The following is a 16,200-nucleotide window of genomic DNA, read 5'->3' as shown; positions in this document are numbered from 1 at the left end:
GAAGACTTTGAGAAAAGTTCCCGGCTAACTGGGACCACCCATCCGTAGGACGGACCCATGGTCCATCCTCCGCACTTTCCTGAGTTTGTTTTAGTTATGTAATTACCTACCACATTAGTTTGACATATAACAACCAGCTTCCTTGATTAAACCTGTTAAGCACTGGTTCCTTCACATAATCTTATCACAGGACATAAAGAAAACAATGTCAAACAACTTCTTTGTTATCATTATATCCTTTTATCATTGCAATACAAGGAGTTTCCCGCCCGTAGGCGTATCATAATCCGTCCGTAGGCTATCCAGGAATCCACCAGGGACTTCCAATCCAAGTTTCCGCCCGTAGACTAGTATGCGGGCCTCGAGATCCAATCCCGAGTCACGTTAGTCTCTTGTGCAGGACCCGGAAGGCGAGGGATTTACAGCCAGAGCCCCCCCTGGCACCCAAGCGTCCTCCTGCTCCAAGCAGAACTCAACGGAGAGACCTCTCACGGCGGGTTCGGTCCACGTTCCCGGCGCGGTTCACAACCCCCTTGGTTAGGGTTAGGCAGGCAGTCGGGGGTAACTGAAGCTGCCTCTCCCTTCAGGACTTTCACCTGAAGCGTTTAAATATGTTTTCCTCCTTTAGTTCATTGAGCAAACAATGCAAACAGTGCTTTTCTAACTGTTACAAGCACAATCAAATTCAAATGGCCGGTTGGCTGGCAAACTGTCAAGAAATGACTTCTTTCCTCCGAACGCAACCCGCATTTGATCCGGAATCAATTGCGACTTGGCAAGATTCCTATCATTCTTGGGCTAGGGTTATACCCTACCCATACTTTAGGTTTGTTGTGGCCGGATCCAGCGACCATGTCGCTTTAGTTATAGTCTGGTCATTTGCTTCAAGGCAAATACTTAACTTCCCTTTTCCTTGGCAATTTACCTCCAAGGAAAGTGAGTAACAAGATGATTAGTCATCCTCTTGTGTAGGTTAAACTCCTTCAATAACTTGCCAACCTCATCTCGAGAGATGACAAAACTCTCTCGTGGGCAAATCTCAAGTCTATACAATGTTGCAGCTCTTTGCACATGTATTGCGTCTATTCCACGGGATCATTCTATCCGTTGCCTAGCGTTTTTCCGTCACGGAATTACCTCCAGCCGAGTAGCGGGGTTTAGGGTATCCTCCAACCCATGTCTAATTAGGTTGGCCCATGGTCCTAGAAATAGGCAACTCCGTCGGAGTTTTATCATGATCCCTAGGATAAAACCTTAGATCATTTCATACATAAGCACCCAATTGACTCGACATTCCGAATGTGAGTAAGATCTTAGGGTTTGCGGTTCTAACTTGGCAGCAAATGTAAAACTAGGTCGAATTCTTGCCGCACCAAACCCTGGTTAGCACTTTGGGATACTTACCATATCGACTGAACCATGCCCAAATGAATCCCTTGTGGTTTATGTGATTTAGACAACACAATATACCTGTCTTGCGACAAGGATGAACCTTTCCTAAAGGTAATAACCTAGATCAATAGTTACAGCTATTCTAATACATGTAAACATGTATTACACTGCTTCTACGCCTCACATGGTTCACAATAAACCCATCTTTCCTTTCTTGGCAAAGTAAAGATGCCTGATAATCTGGACACTAACTCTCCTAGGTCCTACTAGGACTTACATCAAATAACAAGCCACTTGCAAGACCATAGATCATGTTTGTGCCCTTCTATTCTTCTTTGATTACACCTTATGGGTGTTTAACTTTCCCTATGAATCGTTATAAGGAAGATTTATCTAACAAGGTGACATGCCATTAATCTTTCCATACCTAGTAAAAAGGTGTACCTTAATAAGTTCAACCTTGTAATGAGGCAACAGTTGTCCACAGCTCGTTACTTTAGAATGCACAAAAGGAAACTTACTAATAAGGTCTGCAAATGCATAGACACCTTATGCTCTTTCATTAACTCCATTGAACGTATCAATGACCAATTTCCATATCTTAGACTATCTCTAATAAATGTTCAGATAGCCAATTCATTTTCCAATTGCATTTAACATGCATGAGTGCCTCCTATTCCATTCAATACCTTTGTGTGGAATCCAAATAGATCAAACCTGGACTTGCGGACTCCGGAAAATATCCACGTATGCTCGGGTTGAGCCTTCCGCAACGCACCTTGTGATCTTCCTAGAGACCATCGCGAATTCGATCTCCAGCTAGCCTTTATGGTCTTCAACTTTTTTTTTTTGCCTTGGCTTGCAATCTTATGACCTTGGCTCGCCTCCTTTGTATGCGCAACTCCCTTTGTTATACGGCTTCCTTGACCGACGTTCTGACTTGCGGAATTTGCCTTGGCGGCCCTTAGGGTTCTTATGAGATCCCTTGCACAAGAGAGCTTTAATCCACCTTGAATTTCCGGATTAAGGGAGGATTGATGATGTCCGCGGAAAAAGGCTCTTGCGAATGGGCCTTGCAAGAATAGGACTTTAGGGTTCTTCTTCCAAAAATCCAAGGGCCGGCCTTGTAAGTGATTAGTGGGAAAGCCTTTATGGGCTTCCTCTCATATTCTTGAAAAATCCCGAGGATTAAGGATATTGTGGAAAGGTGTTGAGGACCCCTCTTCTTTTCTACAAAATCTGGGTCTAGGGAGCTTATGCAACTTTTGTCACCTCCTATTCTTCAAATCCCGGGAAGATAATGGGCTTAACGAAGCCTCCCCGTGTCACCTCCTTCTCTTCCGAATTCCCGGGGGTGTGTGGAAAACTCATGGGGGAAAAGTAGTGGGAAGGGGTTTTGACACCTCCTTCTCTTCAAATTCTCGGGGTGTGGGTGTGGATAGGCCTCTAAGGGGGGAAAAAGTAGTGGGAAGGGGGGCTTAAGAAGCCCCTCCTTAGAAGCTTCTTGAAGAAGCTTCTGGGGATCATTGAGGAACCACGTGGACAGAGAGGAGGGCGGCGGATTTCGGCAACAGCTGGCGGCGACTTCATGGCCCAGGTGGCGGCTTTGGCGGCTTCTCTCCACCTCACGAACTGGCAGCATCACGACCCTCCTTCAGCGGCAGCCTTCACGACCTCCGCAGTCTTTCCCTTCGCGACCTCCCTCTGCTGCCTTGACCTCCTCCACCTCCTTCAGCATGGCGACACAGCGACCCCTTTCCCCACACGGTCGGCCTCTTCCTTCAACAGCCTTCTGCCGCCCCTTTGCTCCTCCCGTCCACCCTCCCATCACACAATCCTTCCATCCTCTCACAGCCCACGGTCGTCCCACAGTCCTCTGTCAACGGCCGCCACCTCCCTCACTCTCAGTCCTTTCCTTCCACACCACCTTCTGCCGCCATCTCCCCTTCACAGCATCCCCAGCCCTCCCCTTCACGGCATATCCACAGCTTCTGTCTCCCTCCATCTCCCTCTCTAGCTCCCAAGAGGGAGTTCTTATAGCATAAGGGGGGGGTGAGGGGTCCTCCCCCACGTGGTCAGTTGCATGACCTTCTCTCCCTCTCCCTTCCTCATGCTCCACTTGCCCATCCCCTTTCCCCAAGCCACAAATCGGCTGGGGAAATTAGTAAAAAAATTTGCAATAATCTTACCTTTATCCTCTTGACCTCTTCCCAAGAGGCTGTTCTCCCGCGGTTATGTGGTTTGAATCCTCCGGCCCTATTCCCGTACGATGGAATGTCTCTATTCCCCGCGTGTAGCTATAACTCAACCGCTGGCACTAGTGATAATCCTTGCACGAGATTCATATGACGTGCGGAGAGTTAATTTTTACCGTACATGGTACGCGGAAATATTACACTACAATGCTGTTACAGAATGTAATTGAGGTAACAAGTAAACCCTGAAAATGTGTAAAGTGTTGGGTATCTCACACGCCTTACTTACGCCTACGCTCATATGGGAGTGTGCGGGTGATCACTAGGACACTGGGGCACTTTTTACTCTCGGTAGGAGAGGTTTTTTCCCCCAGATTATGTGTACTATTTTGTATGTGCTTGTGGTGCACACTTACGGGCACTTACTGTGTTCGGGTGTGAACAGCCCCTTATAACCCTAAGGTATAAGGGTTATCATTTGTACTTTCAGCTTACACTCTATTCAGTACAATTGCATTGGGTGTCGTGCTCAACTCTGTCTCTCACTCTCACACTGTCTACTGCACTTCAGCTGCACCTCGATCCTCTCCCATCTGACATTTGGTATCAGAGCTCAGCTCAGAGCAGTCTTCAGTCTGCAGTCTGCAGCCCCCGCTAGTTCTGCCCCAGCCGCCTGTTCCTGCCCAGTCCTGCCTGCGCCTGTCAGTCCGTCAGCGCGCAGCACCAGACGACTCCTCTGCCCAGCTTGCAGCTCCAACAATCAGCGCGCAGCACCGCCCTGCCCAGCGCGCCACCTGTACCTGCGTGCTGCCACCTCTGCCCAGCGTGTCCTCTGCCCTGTGTCTGCCCAGCGTGCCCCTTCGCCTGTCAGTCTGCCTGCGCAGCCTCCCTGCGCTGAGCTAGCCTGTGCCGTCAGCTCCAGCTGCCAGCGCGCCACCTGTCTCCACCAGCCAGTCCTGGGTGCCGCCTCCTCTGCCCAGCGCGCGCCCAGTCCTGCCTGCGCGTGTCACTGGACCTGCACGCCTGTACCTGTGCGTCAGTCAGACTGTACCCAGCAGTCATTACCTCGGGAATCGTGCCCGTCGTCAACACGCAGAGGTAACATTCTGCACTTTTCTTTAACACAGGAGTTCCTGCAACAGGTTCAGGTTCAGCATTGGGAAACGTGCTGAACAGCAGGTTCAGTTTTCAGCATTGGGAAACGTGCTGTGTCTGTCTGTGACACATTGAATGCACATTTTGGGGCTTTTGTAACAGACATTTGTGACAGAAATTTTTGGGGCTTTTGATGTTTTAGTGCTGCTGAGCACTAATTGCACCTTGGGAAGCGTGCATCAGTGACAGTTTTTGTGACAGAGTACCCTTTGCACATTAATTGCAGACTTGTGTTTGCTGCAATTTCTGGAAATTTGCAGATTTCCAGCCCGTACTGCATTGACATTGCTCTATTGCCTTTTGGGAAATAATGGCAAATCAGGGAGGAGATGTATTCACCTATGTGTCCAAGGAAGACCGATTGGATGGGAACAATTATTCCCTTTGGTCTTTTATGATGAAGAATGTATTAGTGGCAAAAAATTTGTGGGATTATGTCAGTGGAGAGGAAGCACGACCGGGAGTTGTGGCTCCCGCTACTCCTCCTCCAGGAGGACGTGCAAGAGGGCAACCTCAGCCCCCTCCACCTCAGCTCGCTCAGCCACTTCCCCCAAGAACTGCAGCTCAGAAAACTTGGGATACACGGGATGCACAGGCTATGTCGCTGATTGCATTGGCAGTTCAGCGTTCTATCATTCCTCATATTCGTTCAGCAGCTTCTTCACAAGAAGCTTGGTTGATATTGGAGCAGATGTTTGCAGGAAAGAATGAGACTCGCATCTCTTTCTTGAAGAAAGAGCTAGAGACTCTAAAGATGAATGAGGGTGATTCTATGCAGGATCATCTCAACAAAATTCAGGACTTGCGGGAGCAACTCATGAATGTGGATGAGTACTACTCAGATGCGCAGCTGCTTTCTACGACATTGAATTCACTGCCTCCCTCTTACTTGGCTTTTCATACTGCCTTGAACCTCACTATGAGGATTTCGAAAGAGCCCATCACTTTCATTCAGCTTGTCAGTTTGCTTCTAGAGGAGGAGCAAACTAGACGGAACAGTGGTGTGGATGGTATAGCCTCTGAGCAGGCTTTTATGTCAAGGCAGAAGGGTAAAAACAGCCAAGGGAAAAATGCTTCGCAGAGTTCTGGTAGTAGTAACACTTCACAGACAAGTCAGAAACAGGGGGGCACGCAAGCCAAGAAAGGAAAATGCCATTACTGCAAGAAGCCTGGCCACTACATCACTGAGTGCAGGAAGCGCATCGCCAAAGAGAAGAAGAAGGAGTCAGGGATGTCTGTTTCTGCAGCTCCTTCCACTGCTAGTGAGTCCGCGTCCTTTGTTGCAGACAGGGACTATTGTTTTTACACTTGCAGTTATGATGTCTCTTGGGCTGATAGAGCATTTAGCTCTACAGAAGATGCTGACACTTGGTTCTTTGACAGTGGTGCTTCACGGCATATCACATCTCGTAGAGATTTGTTTGCTTCTCTTGGTGCACCTCCCGTTGGGAAGTCTGTTCAGTGTGCTAATAATGCATCATACCTTGTTCGTGGTATTGGGGAGATTCAGCTTACAGCCATTGATGGCTCTATTCTCCGCCTACAGGATGCTTTGTATGTGCCTGGCATTAAGAAGAATCTGCTTTCCATTTCTTCTATGGCACGTTGTGGTTTGCAGGTCACCTTTGATGATGACCGTTGCATGGTCCGTGACAAGGAACACATGACATTGGTCTTGACAGGTTCTTTGTGTCATGGGTTATATGAGTTGGATGCTCTTTCGGTAGATCAGTCTGCATATTTGATATCCACTCTTACTCCTGCTATGTTAGAGGCAGAGTTATGGCATGCTCGTTTGGGGCATGTAAACTATGGCAGCTTGATGCTATTACAGCGTACTCAGATGTTGGATGGATTACCTCTCTTGGAGAGACCTCCTGAGCATTTATGCGAGGGTTGCATTTTGGGGAAAATGCATCGTTTCTCTTTTCCCCGTGATGTTGCTTTTAGAGCAACAGCCAGATTGCAGCTTGTGCATTCGGATGTTTGTGGGCCCATGCAGACACAGTCATTGGGTGGTTGTTACTATTTTGTAACATTTATTGATGACTTTACACGTTTGTGCTGGGTCTACTGCTTGAAAAAGAAGTCTGAAGTGTATGATGCATTTTTGGCTTTCAGTGCACTTGTGGAAACTCAGTCTGGTTGCAAGATTAAGACTCTCCGTTCGGACCGAGGGGGGGAATACATGTCCTCTATGCTGAATTCTTATTTGCAGCAGAAGGGCATTATCCATCAGTACACTACTGCATATACTCCACAGCAGAATGGGGTAGCAGAGAGGAAAAATCGGTCACTCATGGAGATGGCCAGATGTATGCTGAAGGCAAAGAGTTTGCCTCATAGTTTTTGGATGGAAGCCGTCATGTGCGCTTGCCACATTTTGAACAGATGCCCTACCAAGGCCTTGAAAACCGTCACACCTTTTGAGGCTTGGCACAGCCGCAAACCTTCTGTTGGCCACTTCCGTACTTTTGGGTGTCTTGCATATGCCCATATTCCACAGGTACTTCGAAAGAAGTTGGACAACAAGGCTGTAAAATGCATCTTTATGGGATATAGCAGCGAAAGCAAAGGCTACAGACTCTATGATCCCGTGACCAACAAGGTTTTTGTCAGCAGGGATGTTGTATTTGATGAAAAATCAGAATTATCCTTGGCTGGTTTTGATACATATCAGGCTGCCCGTGATGTCTTTGAAGGGCTGCTGCCCATCACATTTGGTGATTCAGCTGGTACTTCAGCAAATGAACCTAATGTTCAGCCAGCTGCTCCTATGGAACATGCAGTAAATCAGCACATTGCTGAAACTGAAATTCAGCAGGAACTTGTACACAGTCAGGAAGCAAGACAGGTGCCTAGATGGTACACGCAGACTATGAGAGATAGTCATTTGGAAACACCCTTGGCTGGTCGTACTCGAAGGCAAACTCGACTGCATGATTCAGCACATTCCATGGAGTTTGTTATGGCAGCATGTACTCATGATAATGAGGAGCCTGAATGTTTTGAGGATGCACGACATAGTGTGCATTGGATGGCAGCCATGCAAGCTGAATTGGATTCTATTCATAAGAATCATACTTGGGATTTGGTGTCTTTGCCAGTTGGCAAGCGTGCCATTGGTACGAAATGGGTCTACAAATTGAAAAGGAATGCAGATGGATCCATAGATAAGTACAAGGCACGGTTGGTAGCTAAAGGCTACGCACAGAAAAAGGGCATTGACTATGAGGAGACCTTTGCTCCTACCTCCCGTATGACGACCATTCGGTCTATGATTGCCTTGGCTGCACATTTTGGTTGGAAAGTGCATCAGCTGGATATAAAGACTGCATTCTTACATGGGGAACTTCAGGAAGAAGTGTATGTACAGCAGCCCATTGGTTTTGCAGTTGAAGGCTCAGAAAATTTAGTATGCAAGCTGAAAAAAGCTCTATATGGTTTGAAACAAGCTCCACGAGCTTGGTACGCAAAGATAGATGCTTTCTTGCTTAGTCAGGGGTTTGTAAACAGCCCATCTGAGTCTACCCTTTATGTACATAAAGAGGGGGGATCCATGCTGATTTTGTGTCTATATGTAGACGACCTTTTGCTCACTGGAACACGTGCTGATCAGATTTCAGCATTCAAAAATAATTTACAGCAAACTTTTGACATGTCTGACTTGGGTATTTTGCACTATTACTTGGGCATCCAGTTTGTACATGATGCTAGAGGCATTGGATTATGTCAGTCAAGGTACATTGGGCAACTTCTTGAGAAGTTTGGCTTACAGGATTGCAAGCCAGTTTGTACACCCATGGAACCTGGGCTCAAACTGTCATTACATGATGACAGTGATTTGTTTGATATCCATACTTATGCTCCAGCAGTGGGATGTCTCATCTATCTATGCCACACTCGGCCAGACATACAGTTTGCCGTTTCAGTTTTGAGCAGGTACATGCATCAGCCTCGTATGTCGCATTGGCAAGCTGTGAAGCGTGTGTTTCGTTACTTGCAGGGTACTAGAGCTCTTGGATTGCTTTATGCCAAGGGGGGACCACTGCAGTTACATGCTTACAGTGACTCTGATTGGGCTGGTGATTTTGATACTCGTCACTCCACTAGTGGCAATTGTTTCTTTCTTGGCTCGTCATGCATTTCTTGGCTTAGCAAGAAACAATCCACTGTTGCCACGTCGTCATGTGAAGCTGAGTACAAGGCAGCCTTCACTACTGCAGTTGAGTGCGTATGGCTTAGACGCTTACTTGCTGATTTGGATGTATCTGTTACGGAGCCTACTCCTTTATATACTGACAGTCAGAGTGCCATTGCAGTGGCACGGAACCCTGTGTTTCATGCTCGCACGAAACACATAGAGATTCACTACCACTTTGTCAGAGAGAGGCTACATGCAGGTGATATCAGCCTTGTCTACTGTCCTACCACCAGCAATGTGGCAGACATCTTCACCAAAGCTCTTCCACGAGACAAATTTGAAGCATTTCGCGATGCTTTGAATTTGACGCCCTTTGGTGGCGGATGATCCTTGTACACTTGATCACTCTTCACTCCAGGGGGGTTTGTTGGGTATCTCACACGCCTTACTTACGCCTACGCTCATATGGGAGTGTGCGGGTGATCACTAGGACACTGGGGCACTTTTTACTCTCGGTAGGAGAGGTTTTTTCCCCCAGATTATGTGTACTATTTTGTATGTGCTTGTGGTGCACACTTACGGGCACTTACTGTGTTCGGGTGTGAACAGCCCCTTATAACCCTAAGGTATAAGGGTTATCATTTGTACTTTCAGCTTACACTCTATTCAGTACAATTGCATTGGGTGTCGTGCTCAACTCTGTCTCTCACTCTCACACTGTCTACTGCACTTCAGCTGCACCTCGATCCTCTCCCATCTGACATAAAGTAATCTAGATTGGAAGTTATGTGGCATAGATCCAAGGCATGACATGTGCATCCCCAGCTTTATGGTAAACCACATTGACTGAGGAAGAAAGGGCAAAGGTAAAAGCCTGAATAGCTTTTCTACTCGCTGCATCCTCGGATCAAGCTCTAAGCATGTTGTGGTCCATGACTTTACATATGAGGAGACGGCTTCAAGGAATTCTTATCAGGTTGATGAGATAATTCATGTGCAGGGGATTCTGTGAATGTCTCCTGCATCAATCCTCACAAGTTGCCTTAATTTGTTCCAAATGCTTGGAGGTACAGCATGATTGCAAGATCACCAAACTTCCCATGAAGCCCAGTATCTCATGTAGTCAAAGAAGTACAAGTGAGATCACAAGGCAGCAGGAGTGATGCCAAAGAGTGAGAAGAACTTCCCAAAAGCACTAGAGGCAAAACAAGCTCTCAAAAAGTGCTGGATGATGGCCAAATGGGTAGTGAGAGGCAAAGTAGCTTAGAGAACATAATGCACTGTTTCCTAAGTTGTCGTGCAACATACATGACTTGATCCCAACAAGCCATGCTTTGCAAGGAAGCTCCCCACTGACAAGGCAACAAAAAATGCTGAGGCACAGTCTTTATTTGGGAGGAAGCTTGCTTTTTCAAATCTTGCGAAGATGTTTCCTCCATTCCAATGGTTTGTACTATGCCACAAAGCATGTGTATGCACACATTTTTTAAAGCGAAACCAGTTGAATGTATTTCATTTATATTCTATAGGTGTTGTGTTTGGTGAGAGCACAATACACCAACCAAACAAATTATGTCTCACACTTTTCCATATACACGTGTATACATGCGCATGTACTTGTATGTGTGGTGCAAAATAGGATGAGAATCCCATTGTGAATTACAATGCAAAAAAGAAAAAAAAAGATTGCATAACCATGTGTATTTGTAGGAAACCCTGAATGGCGTGAGAATACCACTGTGAAATACAATGTAAAAAAAGAAAAAAGAATACATAACTGTAATCATTTCAAAGTTCACAGGCTTAAGATCAATAAAGAGAAGTGCAATACTGCTTTTCAAAAGAGCATACATGTAAGAGGTGCTTGGAATTTTACAACCACTAGTAATTGCTTGGTTGTTAGCATTGAGCAATTGTCAAATTTGATGTAATGCTCTAAAATGTGTGGGCCTAGGAAAGAGTAGGATTGGTCACATTCCCATGTTCATTGACAAAACCATTCTCAAAATGATGTTATATTCTTATAATGAAATGGCCTAAATTACAATGGATTGTGCAATGGGCTCTCACATATGAGAAAGACCTATGAAGCCACTTGCGAAACAAATTGTATCATGTCCATTAGTTCAAGCATGCAACTCCAAAAATTGGTCCACAATTGTTGTTATGTCTTTGGCATCTATGATTGGCACCCATATCATTGGCTATTGGCTATTGAGCATTGAGCATTGAGCATTGAGTATTGACCCGTAGGTCACTAGGGGTGGGTGAACACTTCCTATAGCTACTGTGGTTAAGGGATCTTTCAGGATGAATGCATCTTAAAAAGCTAGGGCAATTAAGGAGTCCTATAAAAAGAACTGGGGGGCTCATTTGCAGTACATCCTATGTGATCACCACACTGGGACTCTAGACCGTAGGTAGCTCCATCCACACACAAGTATGGTGTGGGCTGATGTTATGTGGGACATCAGCCCTTGTGATGACGGCTTGGTCCAACATGTTTGCTATCAGTAGATATATAACAAATTCTTCCATACTATTTGTGCTTGGATATTGGCCATTAGGTCACTATGTGTAAACATCTAAAGCTGTGTTGGGTACGGTTTCTTTTAGAATGAATGTGCCCTAAAAGCTAGGGCAGTTTAGGAGTGCTATAAAAAGGACTTAGGGGATCCTTTGTGCCACATCTTGTATGATCACTACACTTCGAATCTAGTCCCTCCATCCACATACTAGGATGGTGTGGGCTGATGGTATATGGGCCATCAGCCCTTGTGATGGCAGCTTGGTCCAAAATTTTGTTAGTAGTGGATATTGTGACAAATTCCTCCATGGTGTTTACACTCGTCTATTGGCTTTTGCTACAAATTTTGTTAGCAATCATGATTGTCATGCCTTGTCATCTCCTTCTTGTGAGCCTCAGTTTGAGTTAGAAGACGAGGGCTTCAGGAGCTTTGACATCTCTGTCACTAGTTTTGATAGAGGTAGCTCATTCTAGAGCAGCCACTTTGTTGCCTTTCTATGCATTTTCTCTTCCAATCGGGTTTCTACATGCATTTCCTAGGTGGTTTTTGCATTTTCCAATTTGCCATCACCTGCCAGATTTTGTCACATCAGCATTCGTGACTGGATTTCATACAGTTGGACAAGCATTAAATGCTGGTCAGCCCATTTTTAGGGCCCAGGGTGTAGGTCAGCCAGATTTAGAGGCATTTGGCTATATATAGCCTCCCCCTTTCACTTGGCCGATCATCTTCTATTTTTCCATTGCAGGTTTGCAAGTGCACACTTTGACTTTGGTATTCTCTTCCATCTTCAATGCTATCATTATCATCAGCCTGATTTGGTGCCCTTGCTGATGCTGTGGGCTGCGTGCAGGGATTGATCAATCCTCTTTTTGTATTCTTCATTCGTTCCTTGTTCAGTGCAGATTTCTTTTCTTCCTTTCTTGTAGAGTCGCTTTGTGTGTGTGTGTGTGTTTGTGTTCATGTTCCTTCCGTTTTGCACTCTCACATGGTATCACATCAAACGAGAGGACAGAGTGGAGATTGTTGCGAATGTGACCAACCTAGGCTGAAAACACAACCATCAGCATTTGTGTTTGTTCCAACGCAGGTACTTTGCATCAGGCGGCACCTTCTAGCTGCTAGTGATAGCCCTTCTTCCCCAAGTGATCAAGTTTCTAGGTAGGTGATAGCCTATCTTGGCCAGGCGGGGCATCTACATAGTGCTTGTAGCTGATTTCTCCTGTCTATTGTAGATTTTGGATCTTGTAGGTGTCTTTGCAAGATATCGAAGATGTCTTATAACCGGTTTTGAGCGCACCAATGATTGTGAAGGAAGATAAAGGTCACGTAGCCCGTTTGTACAGGGCCCCTCTTCTCTTTGTACTCTCCATGTTTCACAGAAGGCCCGTTCTACTGGCCTGAAAATTCCACATATGGCACTCTCTATATACAGGTGGTCATATTCTCTTCTTTGCCCAAAGAAGACCAAGTCGATGGTTCAAACTATTTGATTGGTCATGTAAGGTATAGCGTATCCTTGATATCTTCAATCTTACCCACCCTATTCCCTGTCCAGTGTACATGTTACAGAAAGCAATGGAGGTGTGGCTAAAGCTTGTTGCTTTGTACCATCAAAAGACATTTGCCTACATAGCAACAAAGAAACGCGTTTCTTTGAGTTTGAAACTTACGAAATGTTTCTTAAAGTAAGAAACGTTTTCTATAGTAAAAAACAAGAAGAGGGGGGAGGGGGCCTAAAAAACATGGGTTTTTTGATAAAAATTGTTGAGCAATGTTAAACATGATCACAATGATGAGTAATGACTTGTAAGGACTCGAGATTTTGGATGATAGACTTACTTTTATGGGATTTTGTTTAGTTATTGGACTTTGGCAATCTAGTATCTAGATTCTATTCTTGTCTTGAGAGTTGATTATTATACGACTTTGGTCTCATTTACGAGTTATTTATGATACATATGATTCATTTTGGATTTTGACATTTTATCAGTTTGTTTTGGAATGAGAATCATGATGTTGCAACTTGACTCAATCCATATTGTACATTAGCTATTTACATGTTTATTTCAATTTTCTTTGTGTGATATGTATGAATCATAATGTTTGAGGTTTGAACCATAGTATAGCTTGTCTAAAGACTAACTTTGACATAAGTTAATAATGGATCATGGATATGTAATGTATTATTCTCAACTCTCATGTATTATCACTCAAGCTTGATTGGCCTTTCTTTGTGTAAGAGAGAGTTCCATAGAGGTTTAAAACCTCGTTTCTTAGTTAAAACTATTCAAAAATCCCTAAATAAAAAAATCCACATTTCTTATTTTACCCCCTCTTGAAAGAAACTTACAAAACACGTTTCTAATGTTTCGTTTCTAAACGTTTTTGATGTTTTTGACTGCCATGTTTGCCTATTGGATTACTCTTGACAAGAAATTATGGATACTCGCTATTGATGACTCTCTTTCCTTGAAGGATCATATCAACAGGTTGAAGGGTATGTGGGATAAGCTTCCATTTCTTGGTAGGATGATAGCTTCATAGGATGTGGACATGATTGTCTTGACTTAGCTATCGTCTCTACGGTTTGATGTGTCCTATACTAGCCTTGTTACATCAAGGACCCGTGAGAAGCTTTTATGGGAGGAGCTTGCCGCCCTTGTTTTGAAGCATGGCGAGCACGCCAAAGAGGTAGCCAATGGATCCACCTCCACCTCCACCTCCACCTTTTGTTGCAAGATCGGGAGGGGGAAGAAGAATAAAGGAAAGTCAAAGGCTAAACAACAGGAGAGTTCTCCAAGCTCTGCCTCCGATTCGGAGAAGCCTAAATGCCCATATTGTGGGAAGGGGACATGTCTCAAGGAGAAATGTTGGAAGAAGTGTCCCCACCTATGTTTGAGAGCGAAGTAGAAGCTAAAACATTGGAGCCTTCTACCTCCACTCTTGCGGTTACTCATGAGTCAGTGTTCCTTCATATTGTTGAGTTGGAAGAAGTGTCTCCACCTATGTCTCGAGGAGAAATGTTGGAAGAAGTGTCCCCACCTATGTTTGAGAGCGAAGTAGGAGCTAAAACATTGGAGCCTTCTACCTCCACTCTTGCGGTTACTCATGAGTCAGTGTTCCTTCATATTGTTGAGTTGGAGGAGCCTTCTTTAGTACTTGCCTCATCTTTTGAGAGGCCTTGGTTGGTTGATAGTGAAGCTTCTAGTCATATGATTCTGGGAGGTGATTTGAGGATTCAGTCACTATTGGCGAAATTGTTTCCGTGCGTATTAGTGGGGTTGGCACTTTGCCTTTGTTTCTCGACCATGCATTGAGCTTCCTTTCACAGGCCCTTTATATTCCGAACTTTGGGCTTTTAACTTCCCTTGGTTTATGGCCTTACTAGGCTTGGTTCCTAGGGGATTTGAACTGAGCAAACCATTTGTATTGAGGATTCTTCTACGGAGCTATTATCGTGACAGGTTGGCAAGAGAGCAAGCTTTACATGCTCCATTTCCCTTCTTTTATGTAGGGTTTTGGGAGGTAGTTGTCTATTGCTACACTGGTTTGTGCTTGTGTGCCGTTTCTCTCATAGGTTCCTTACCATCTCCTATCAAAAGATGACGTACTAGAGAGACAGTAGGGTTTGTGGGGAGGATCACGGAGTAAACTTGGCAAACATGGAGAAGAGGAGAATAAAGAATAAACTCTAATGAATGGAATGATGAAGTTCTGAATCATGGAGTGAATGTGATACAAGGGAACAAGGGTGTCGTAGCACAAGGAAGATGATGAAGACAGCCACGAACCATGAACTGCAATGTCCTCCTAAAGGGGTGTGAGGGCAGTGGAGAGGTTGGAGAGAAGAGGTGACAGAATGAATGAATCAGCCATAAAGAATGAGTGAGAGAGTGGCCTATAAATAGACACAATCAGTCTAAGGTGGTGCTCCTTTTTGGGGCTGCAAAACCCTAAGCACAAACCCTAAACGCAAAACACAGAAACAAAAAAAGGAAACTACGGGTGAAGGGTTTCTCAACGCCTCCTCTCAGGCCCAAAAAGGGGAAGAAGAGAAGAGTGAGGTGGAGATGGAATGCTACATGCTGAAGAATGCTCATGCAGCAAATGCCACTTGGCTAATATCCCTCGTGGGAAATTTGTTCACTTTTTCAAGCGCCCTAGTACAAAGATGGTGAAAACATGCAATGCAGAGGAGGAATGTCGGACTTTGTGTGGTGCTGAGAACCATAAGGATATACTCGTACTTAATCTTGAGATTTGGCTCCATGTTGACCAAGTGACCAAGGCAAGAAGAAGAGGAGGAAGAAGATGTAGAGGATCCTAAGTAACTTGCAGTAAAGAACAATAGATAGAGTGAACTGGAGAACCCGAAACTCAATCTTGGGAGAGAAGCCACTAGCTCCGTGCATCCATGTAAGAAGGAATACAAAGGCCTTGTCACTAAGTCGCTGTTGAACCTCCAAGGCCCCGATTTAGGTAGATTCTCGAGATCCTGGGTATCAGTAGGTGAGATGACCGTTGGAAGCAAGCAATCCCATCCAAGGGTAGAAGAAGAAGGTAAAAGGCCTCCGCTAGGGTGTGTGAAGGATTGAGCGGTGGGTGGGGACCCCCTTTAAAACTGGAGAAATAAGAGCCTCCTTTGAAGTCACAGTAGATGTAGATGCCCCGTCGTAGGGCAAAGAAAGATCATCCCTCTCTGAGGTAGATAGGAAATCCAAAAACCCATGGATCACGGACGCCAAAGGAAGTGTTGCCGGTTGTGCCGAAGAAGGTATATGGG

The 16,200-nt window shown here is 45.1% G+C and overlaps 1 protein-coding gene across 1 annotated transcript in view; it reads left to right on the top strand.

Moving 5' to 3' along the window:
- HGO (homogentisate 1,2-dioxygenase) overlaps nucleotides 1-16,200 on the top strand; it is a 57,118-nt gene that overhangs the window by 18,812 nt on the left and 22,106 nt on the right. The window lies entirely within an intron of this gene.

This window comes from Lygodium microphyllum, chromosome 15 (genome assembly GCF_053477565.2).
Source record: "Lygodium microphyllum isolate KBCC chromosome 15, Lygodium_microphyllum_v1.1.10, whole genome shotgun sequence".
NCBI lineage: Eukaryota > Viridiplantae > Streptophyta > Polypodiopsida > Schizaeales > Lygodiaceae > Lygodium > Lygodium microphyllum.
Note: the sequence above shows the minus strand (reverse complement) of the source record. Positions and strands in the feature narration are given on the sequence as shown.